This window comes from Vitis vinifera, chromosome 14 (genome assembly GCF_030704535.1).
Source record: "Vitis vinifera cultivar Pinot Noir 40024 chromosome 14, ASM3070453v1".
Taxonomy (NCBI): Eukaryota; Viridiplantae; Streptophyta; class Magnoliopsida; order Vitales; family Vitaceae; genus Vitis; species Vitis vinifera.
The window spans coordinates 14,036,634-14,047,725 of record NC_081818.1 but is presented as its reverse complement, the minus strand read 5'-3'; the positions used below and the strand labels follow the sequence as shown (position 1 = coordinate 14,047,725).

At 33.3% G+C, this 11,092-nt stretch overlaps 1 pseudogene; it reads right to left on the bottom strand.

Annotated features, from left to right (window-relative positions):
• Positions 1 to 391: 391 nt before the first annotated feature.
• LOC132255067 (uncharacterized) lies at positions 392 to 5,020 on the bottom strand (annotated as a pseudogene).
• Positions 5,021 to 11,092: the final 6,072 nt, after the last annotated feature.

The window sequence follows — 11,092 nt, the reverse complement described above, 5'->3', positions numbered from 1 at the left end:
CTAAAAATCGGTCCAAGATCTTGCCCAAACTGGTGTCTGAAGCGGAAATGTGAAGAGCCTTGAAGAAACGGAGGATAACAGTGAAGAAAGTGAAGCGCGGGAGGCTCTTTAAATTCCCAGCCTCGACGAACCGATCGACCGGTCCATGATCTGGTCGACCGCTTGGTCAACGGTCAACGCTCCAATTTTTTGTGCTTTTTCTTGTCTCGTGATCCTCCCTCTGCCCTTTTCAGTTGAAATCCCCAATTTTTTATGTCCAATGCCAAGAAAATTTTGATTTTTGGTCAAAATTTGATCATTTCCCTAAGTATGTGTCTATATGATGCATATGACATGAAAATCATGCAATTATAAGGTAAATTCATCAAGAATTCATTAAACAATCATTAGATCATAAGGAAATCACCCCTAGTTGTCTTCGAATATCAACCAATTTTTCTTCACTTAGAGGTTCTGTAAATATATCTGCAAGTTGATCTTTTGTGCTTACAAATTCAAGTATAATGTCACCCTTTTGTGCATGGTCTCTAAGAAAATGGTGTCTAATCTCTATATGCTTAGTCCTAGAGTGTTGCACGGGATTTTTTGAAATGTTGATGGCACTAGTGTTATCACATTTAATAGGAACACGCTCAAAAAATAAATTGAAATCACTAAGTGTTTGTTTCATTCAAAGGATTTGTGCACAGCACAAACCGGCTGCTATGTATTCGGCTTTCGCTGTTAACAAAGCTACCGAATTTTGCTTCTTACTATGTCATGAAACAAGTGAGTGTCCTAGGAGATGACAAGTGCCACTAGTGCTTTTCCTTTCAACTTTACAACCGACAAAATCGGCATCCGAGAATCCAATTAATTCAAAGTTATCACCCTTAGGATACCATAGGCCTATGTCCATTGTCCCTTTGAAATATCTAAGAATTCGTTTTACGACACTTAAGTGAGATTCTTTAGGACAAGATTGAAATTTAGCACACAAGCATACACTATACATGATGTCGGGTCTACTAGCGGTCAAATATATCAAAGAACCTATCATGCCTCTATACATAGTTGAGTTGATGGACTTACCTTTCTCATCCTTGTCAAGCTTGATGGATGAGCTCATTGGAGTCTTCATTGTTTTGGCTTCTTCCATGTTGAACCTTTTGAGAAGATCTCTTATATACTTTGCTTGATTGATGAAGGTTCCTTCCTTTAGTTGCTTGATTTGAAGTCCAAGGAAGAAGTTAAATTCTCACATCATGCTCATTTCGAACTCACTATGCATGCATTTAGAAAATTCTTCACAAAGAGAGACATTAGTAGCTCCAAAAATGATATCATCAACGTATATTTGCACTAAGAGCATGTCATTTTCTTTGGTTTTTATGAAATGAGTTGTGTCAATTTTTTTCATTTTAAAATCCTTTTTCAAAAGAAATTTACTCAATCTTTCATACCATGCTCAAGGTGCTTGTTTCAAACCATAAATTACCTTTTTAAGTTTAAAAACATGATTAGGAAAGTTAAAACTTTGAAAACCGGGTGGTTGTTCAACATATACTTCTTCATTTATAAAGCCATTTAAGAAAGCACTTTTCACATCCATTTGATATAAAACAAAGTCTTTAAAACATGCAAAGTCAAGTAGCATCCTAATGGCTTCCAATCTAGGTACGGGAGCAAAGGTTTCTTCATAATCTATCCCTTCTTCTTGATTAAAACCTTGGGCTACCAATCTTGCTTTATTTCTAACAATTATGCAATTTTCATCCATTTTATTTCTAAAGACCCATCTAGTTCCAATAACACTTTGATTTGAAGGTCTTGGCACTAATTCCCATATTTCACTTCTTTCAAATTGATTTAACTCTTCTTGCATAGCAATCATCCAATTTTCATCAACTAGAGCATTATTTATATTTTTAGGTTCAATTTGAGAGATAAAAGCAAGATTATTGCAAATATTTCTAAGAGATGATCTAGTTCTTACCCCCACTAGATGGATTACCTACAATTTGATCTTATGGGTGGTTGATGACAAACTTCCAATCTTTAGGAAGGTCTTGGCTTGATTCACCTTGCACTTGTTGAGGAGGGGGTAGTGTCAATGGTGATTCTTCTTTCTTGGGATCCTCTCCAATTTCTTTTTATTGCCTTCTATCTTCAATTTGTAATTTTCCCATGGAGGTCTCCAAGCCTAAATCATCATCAAAACTCTCCATTTCTTGGAAAGTATTGTTAAATTCATCAAAAATAACATGGATGGACTCCTCTACAACCATGGTTCTTTTGTTAAAAACTCTAAAGGCTTTACTTGAAGTTGAGTAACCAAGAAAAATTCCAACATCTGATTTTGCATCAAATTTTCCAAGGTTGTCTTTGGCGTTTAATATAAAGCATTTGCACCCAAAGACTTTGAAATAGCTAATGTTGGGTTTCTTGTTTTTCCAAAGCTCATAGGGAGTTTTCTTAAGATTGGGCCTCAATAATATTCTATTTAGAACATAACAAGAAGTGTTAACCGCTTCGGCCCAAAAATATTTTGGTGAGTTGTTTTCAGTTAGCAAGGTTCTAGCCATTTCTTGAAGAGTTCTATTTTTCCTTTCAACTACCCCATTTTGTTGAGGAGTTTTAGGAACCGAAAAATTGTGGTTAATACCATGTTCATTGTAATAATCTTCAAAATCAATATTTTCAAATTCTCTCCTATGATCATATACAAGTAATTGTAAAACCCTTTTCATTTTGAACCTTGTTGCAAAACTTTGAAAACTCATAAAAGGCTTCATTCTTTTTACTTAAAAACAAGGCCCAAATATATCTAGAGAAGTCATCCGCAATAACATATGCATAAGACTTTCCTCCAAGGCTTGGTGTCCTAGAGGGACCAAATAAATCCATATGCAACAACTTAAGAGGCCTAGTTGTTGAAATGAAATTTTTGTTTTTAAAATAATTTTGTGATTTGCTTTCCCATTTGACAAGCTTCACAAACTTTGTCTTTTTGAAAATTTATTTTGGAAAGGCTTCTAACAAGTTCATCTTTGTTGAGTTGGGAAATGAGGTCCATGTTAGCATGTCCCAACCTCCTATGCCATAACCAACTTTGATCATGCATGTTTGAAAAGCATCTATCATGGCCATTATATTTTGAAATATTTATAACATAAACATTATCACATCTATGGCCCATGAAGATAGTTTTATCATTTTGAATATCTTTGATGATGCAATGAGATGCTTGAAAAATTACTTCAAAACCTTTGTCACAAAGTTGACTAATGCTTAAAAGATTATGTTTTAAACCATCCACTAATAAAACACTTTCAATAAGAGAGGATGTGTCATTACCAATGTTGCCTTGACTAATGATCCTTCCTTTTGCATTGTCTCCAAAGGTAACGTATCCTCCCTTTCTCTTTGTAAGGAAAGCAAACGTGGATTCATCCCCGGTCATGTGTCTTGAGCATCCACTATCCAAGAACCACGTATCCTTCTTTGAACCCTACAAAATAAAATTCAAGTTGATTTAGGTACCCATATCTTTTTGGGTCCTTGAGGGTTAGTGACCTTGGATTTCTCAATCCAAACCTTTTTAACCTTAGCATTTGAATTCTTTTGAGATCCATTTCTTAAGGGACATGTGCTACTAATGTGCCCTCCTCTTCCACAAAAGTTGCAAGTAGTAGAAGGACTTGCACTTGAGGATTCTTTTACAAAATAGTTTTTAAAATACTTTTAATTCTTTGAGGATTTGAATCATAGCCCTTGTTTGTCAAAAACACATTTTTGGCTAGCTAAGATCATTTCAAAAGATTTTTTTTCCACAAGAAAAAATTATAAGAGAGGAGGTCAACTGTTCATTTTTCTTTTTCAAAATCTCATTTTCACTTCTCAAAATCTCATTTTCTTTTTCAAAATGAGTTTTTTGATATTTCAACAATTGAAAATTTTTCTTTCACTTCTTCAAGTTCTTTTTCAAGTTCTTGAATTTATTTTTAAGAGAATTATTTTTCAAACTAATTTTTGCAAAATCCTCATATAATTCTTCAAAAACATCATGCATATCTTCATCACTAAAGTTAGAGTTTACCTCATCAAGATCATCTCTTGCCATGAAGCACATGTTTGCCACTTCTTTCTCCTTTTCTTCTTCAGATGATTCTTCACTTTCACTCCAAGTGGCCATCATTGCCTTTTTCACTCTTCTCTTGGCTTCACTTTTGTAGAGAGGACAATCATATTTGATGTGTCCTGGTTTTTTGCATTTGAAACACACCAAATCTCTTTTCTCTTCCCATTTCTCCTTGTCACCATGAGATGAGGATTCCTTTTTAGAAAGTTCTCTTCTAGAGGTGAATTTTCTTCCTCTAAACCTTTCACTCCTCATGTATTTGTTAGGCTTTCTTGTGATGAGGGCTAAATCGTCATCTTCCTCACTTGGTTTTTCTTCTTCAACATCTTCTTCTTCATTGGTTATAGCTTTGAGAGCTATGTTCTTCTTCTTTTTGTCTTCACCCTCTTGTAGATTCTTCGCCAAGTTAATCTCATATGTCATCAATGACCCTATGAGCTCTTCCATAGGTAGCTTAGTCAAGTCTTTTGCTTCTTGAATTGCGGTGACCTTAGTATGCCACTTTGATGGGAGTGACCTCAATATCTTCATCACCTTCTTGGATTCCTTGTAGGTTTTTCCCAAAGCTTCAAGACCATTGACAATGTCGGTGAACCTAGTAATCATCTCAACAATAATCTCATTTTCTTTCATTGAAAACAATTCATAGTTATGAACAAGTAAATTAATTTTTTACTCTTTCACTTTATTTGTTCCTTCATGAGTTATCTCAAGTAATCTCCAAATTTCTTTAGCTGATTTGCATTGACATATTCTATTATATTCATTTCTATCCATAGCACATTGCAAAGTAAAAACAGCCTTAGCATTTAATTGAAAATTTCTTCTATCAAGCTCATTCCATTCTTGCTTGGGTTTTGGAACCAAGACTCCATCAACTAGTTTAGTAGGAAAAGTTGGGCCATCTTCAATGACATCCCATACGTCTAAATCGGTTGATTGTAAAAACCAAGTCATTTTGGTTTTCCAATAGGGATGGAGCTCTATGTTTTGCAAAAATTTCAGTATGAGATGAGCTTGATGGAATAGCTATTTCCTCTTAGACTGTTAGGTCTTAAACAAGAGGTCTAGCTCTGATACCAATTGAGAAAATAAAGGCTATGCTTAATTAAGAAAAACACCCAAAAGGGGGGGGGGGAGGGTGAATTGGGTTTTTTAAAATCTTTTCAAACACAATAATAAAAATAAAGAGATAGAGTTAGAGAATTCAAACTCGGGTTTTATAGTGGTTTGACACTTCCTTGCCTACGTCCACTCTCTTCAATCTCCTAACCGAGTCAGGGTTCCACTAACTTGAAGCTTCAACCAAGTTTCCAATCTTCTTACACTTGGATTCCGGCTCCAATGGGCTCTTACACAATATCTTCAAGATTCAAATCTCTTGCAGGCTTTAACACTTCAGTTTTTACAAAAATGAATCCCTCAACCTAGCTTAAAGATAGTTCAAATACAAAACAAAGCTAGGATGACTCACAAGGGTGCACTAAAGGATATGCAAGTGATGATTTAATGCACTAAGAAAGAATTGAGAGCTTTTTGGTCAAGAACAGGTAGGTAGACAATTGATTGCAAGTGTTCTCTATATCATAAACGAAGTGAAGCTCTCAATTTATAAGTTTCTAAGCTCGAGAGCCAAAAACAGCAAAAGAGAGCCTCGACCAGTCGAGCTAGGGGTTGACCGATTCATTAGCCGTTGGAGCATTTAATGCTTTGACAGGTTACCGTTGCCTCGACCGGACCTCGACCGGGAAGGGGTGAACCTCAATCGAGAAGAGGAAGCTACTGCATGAGAGAGAATGTTTTTGGAACTCCTCGACTGAACCTCGACCGGATAAGGTCGATCGGTTCCCCAACCGGTTAAGCCTTTTGGCCCCGAAAACCTATCTTTTTCAATTCTTTTCTTTTCTAACACTTGGGCAAAGTCTTTAGGTGAATTAATATGCCAATTTTAAAATATTTTGTCTAAGGTACATTTGATAAAACTCGGGTTTTTAAAGAAATCGAAGTTTTAAAGGATAAACCAAGTTTTCTAAGATGCGTGAAACGGTATGAAAATCATAAGTGCACCCATACATTCATCTTACATTCATTTCCTATGATCAAAAGTCTTCCCAAAGTCTCAATCTTGTATCCATTTGGTCCTTTGATGAATTTCCAAATTTATACCTGAGATTCTTTACCATTCAAAACAATTAGTCACTTAACCATGGTTTGTTATCATCAAAAACCGATTAGGAGAACCTTTGGACTAACAATTTTCATTTAAATTTTTTTTTTATTGAATAAATGAAGAATGAAAAAACAATAATATATTATTATCATATGAATTGAATACACATTAAAGAAAAAATTTTCTTTAAAATTTGGATTAAAAAAAATAAATTAATTCAAACCAATTTTTTGTATTTATGTATTTATTTATTTTCATTTAAATCTCTTTTATATTGAATAAATGAAGAATAAAAAAATTAAATTATGATAAGTTTTTAAAAGAGAATCATTATCTCAATTAAGTTTTTTTTTAAATAATGATAATTTGTGTAATTAATTTATACGCTAGAAACAATTAATTACATATAATAATGATAGGATATAAAAGCATATAGTAAAAATGATAAGGTTGTTATTGGAAGAAAAAAGTGTTTAAAGTTTTAAACACTTCGTGCTTTTATATGTAGTATAGATATAGATATAGATAAATTTGAAACCTTTTTTCCAACATTAACCTTGAAAAAAAATTATAGAATAAAAATAATTCAAAAGTTCTTTTAATAAAATTGAAACTTTTCTCTCGACCAAATAAAGATAATCTTTTTGGAATATATATATATATATATATATAACCATTTTCCTATTAGACATAACTTTTACTAATAAAATTGAATTCAATTTATTTTTCATAAATAAAATATATAGTCTTGCTTCCTATAAAAATAGTAAAAAAAATCAAGTTTCTTGTAAAGAAATATGAGTTGAAATACAATTTGTAGATAAATTTATAAAAAATATTTTTCTTTAATTAATTTGTAAAAATCATTTTTCTTAAACATAAATTAAATTGAAATACTTTTGTGAATAAAATTATAATAATTTTCTTCATAATAAAGGTAAGTAAGAATCATTTTCCTATGAACAAAAGCGAGTTCACCTTTTTTATTTGTTTTTAATAAATTCTTTTAGCAACAATAAGTGTAAATAACATTTTTGAAAATTGAATACAAATAAAATTGAATCAAATCATTTGTTGAATATAAATTCATTTTGTTTTTTTTTTATAAATAAATAAAATTAAATCGTTAATTCGAAATTGTTTTTAATAAACTCTTTTTAAATTTCTTAAAAATGTCATTTTTGAAACATTTCTTTTAATCAATTTAATAAATCAATTTGCATAATTTTCTTGTCATTTACTTCATACATTCTTGTATTATACTTTTATAATTATTTTCCTATATATTGATTTAGGTCCTTAATCTTGGTATTTATGATTAATTAATTAATTATCACAGTTTCCTTCATTCGTTTAGTAGAGATTGTAGATATACGAGGTTAGAAAGGTGTTACGGTTTAGCACCGTACCTTCCTGATAGGTAACCTGACCTTTGAATCTAGACTTAGTTTTTACAAACGTGTCTTTTCCAAATAAGAGTCACATAGAGTTTTCTTTCTTATTTTATTTTTTTTAAAAAAATAAACTAAAATAAGTGGTGATTGAAATTTTTTCAAAAAAATCAAATTTTCACACATAAAAAGCAAGTCTCATCGTTTCAAGTGGGGACGCACGTGAAAAATGTGGGTCCACAATATGCTAACATTCTATGACGATGCTCCCCCTCTTGATAACATGGTTAAGCTATCTTTAATGGCTCAATATTAAGATCCTTAAGTTGGTGAATGTTGATTTGATGTATGAACTTATTGAATGTTGTAGTAGGTAAAACTTTTGTGAATAAGTCTACTAGATTATCGCTTGATCTTATTTGTTGAACATCAATTTCAACACTTTTTTTAAGCTTATGCATATAGAAGAACTTAGTGAAATATGCTTTGTTTGATCACCTTTTTATATATCATCGTTTGATTTGTTCAATATACATAACATTTGAAGGAAAAAACTAGAATCTCTCCATTTCCCAAGTCCAGATCAAGTTAGGAGCATGCATAACTATCTTAGGCTTTTTCTAAATCCTATGCACAACGAAAAAATAACATTTTATACTTTAAAAGAATTCATAAAGTGCTAATAAAAACCATTCCTCATATTCAAATGTTCCCAAATCAAATCCACAGGGTGAAAATGAATATCGAAATTGCAAAAATCTCGTAAACTCAAAGTATTCCGCTCAATGACTTGAACCTTGATCTTGGTACATTTCCGATGGGAAGGAAAAGATAATGGAGGCTATGGTTTTCTATCTCTCTGGATGGTGGAAGATAAAAACTATAGAAACCCTAACCCCTAAGGGGTATTTATAAAGTTCCTAAGTGGGCTTAAGTGACTTGAGCCCATATGGGCTTGGGTCACTTAATCTAGCCCAAAATGGGTTCTAATTGATTAATTAATCAATTACCCTAATCCATATACCTTATTCACTTACCCCTATGCAACCTTGCATAATTACCAAAATGCCCTTATGCATAAAAATGAACCTAGAGCCAATCCGAGCCTCATAATTCATGCCAACAAGGCATATGAGCTCAGAGCGAGGACCATTGGGACCCATAGGAATATTGGCTCCCTTATAATCAAATTTTAAATTTGATTCAACATCCCATTATAGAAAATCAATTAAACTCCAGTATCCTATATAAATAACAACGAGACACCAAGTGGTCAGGTCTGTGACCTATTATCCATTATGTTCAATCTCTCCATGAATTAGTCTTCATAGTCTAACAAAGTGAAAACTATCAACCTTTTAAGACTACCTCTACCATCCTTGAGTTATAAATCCTCATATTGTATATTCAATTGACATATCTTAGCTCTCAAATAGCCTATGTCAAGTTCCACTTAAGGAACTACAATGACCATAGTTTTCATAAACACACCTCCTTAGATCACCCAATGGGACACGCTGTCTCAATTCCAAGAGATATCATGGTGTTTCTATTAAGAATACATATTGCTACTAACTTCCATCAATAATGACCCAATCCATAGGGAATGTATTATCAGCTTATGATTTCACCCGTAGGTCTGAGTCATTGCTAACTTTAGCACAAGCTCAATATTCTCTCAAGGTTAAAAGACAATACAATGAAACAGCTTGGTGAGGTAATGACTACTTGATAGCTGTTAGAAAAATTAGGTTAATCCAACTATGGTAATCACGCTAGAAGGGGGGTGAAAATAGTGATGGTCTTTTTTGCAAATTCAAACTATGTGAATGTAAGAGACAATTATATGCAAGTATATAATAAAACAATATAAAGACATTTGCATATAAAGTAAAGGAGTGGGGAAGAGAGAATGCAAACACAAGATTTTATAATGGTTCGACACAACCCGACCTACATCCACTCTATTCTAGCTTCAATCCCAAGCTTGAAGTTCCACTAATTCAAGGCTTCCAAACCAAGCCTTCAAGCAATACAATTGGATTATGGTTCCAATCCACCCTCTAAGACTTTTGCCTCCAAGCACACTTTATACTTCTCAAGGGATACCCCACTCTTGAACAACCCCTCAAGTGATACCCCACACTTGAAAATCCCTAAGTGATACATCACACTTAGATTCTTCCTCTCAAAGATTTACAAATAAATGATCTCACAAAATCCTAATACAAAAACTTTAAGCTCAAATGATACAAGAAAACTATAATTGAAAGGTGCATTAATGATATCAAGTTTTAGAACAATGGTGCACTAAAAAATACTCTTTCAAGGTTCAAATATATTCAAGAAAGATTTAGGAAGGTTAAGCTCATAAACAATGAAGATTTGAAGCCTTTTTATAGAGAAAAAAAACCAAACTAGCTGTTGGGGGTTTGACTGGTTGACCCCCAAGTCGACCGGTTAACTAGTCGTTAACATTTAATGTTTGGCAGGTGAACGTTGGACCTCGACGCCCCTTGACCGGACCTCGACCAATTAAGGTGGGGATCGATCGGTTCATGTTCACCCTTGATTGACTAAACAACCGTTCTAGAAGAGAGATAATGTTTTTTTGCACCCCTCAACCAGTTGAGCTGGAGGCCGACCAGTTGAGCTAGGGGGTCGACTGGTTCCTTATATGATTCAATCGATTGAGCCGTTTTTGGCTCAACAACCAAAATTTTCAACTTAAAACCTTTTAAACAAGTTTGGAAAATATTTGACACAAGGTTTTAGTTGAAAATATGAAATCATTCAATTTTAAAAATATTTAAAACAAAATAACTCTTGGATGATTTTGGTGCATAAGTAAAGAATGTAATGCATGAAAATCCTAGTGCATCAACTACCTTACAAAGAGATCTTATGAAGCTTGGGTCTTGAAAAACACTTCTTTTTGAGGTGGTCTTCTTCTTCATGATTTCTCATTGGCTTGATTTGTCTTTGTGATTGCCACTTTGGAAATCATCTTGCCTTATCACACTTGAAATATAATCATTAGTTCTAAACCTTATTTTGTTATCATCAAAATCGAGATTAACCAAACCTTGGTTTCACAATAGCCTTAAGTCATGACTCACCGTAGGTCTAGTCCAATGATCAACCATACACACTAGTGCACTCACCATGTGAAACCCATCCTAATAGTTAAGACTAGTCATCTCTCCAATTAGAAGGTGGTGCACTACAACTTCTAATGGGTTTCCTAGGCCCATGAACCAAATGTTGACAAATTATCTTTTTGCAAGGAACTCATGACTTAGATCTTCTATGCAACTTCTATTGCACCTAAGTCACATACAATGCAAAAGATGCAAGCGAGAATGCTCACAAAATATAGTACATGAAATAAGGATAGATAAAAGTGAAACT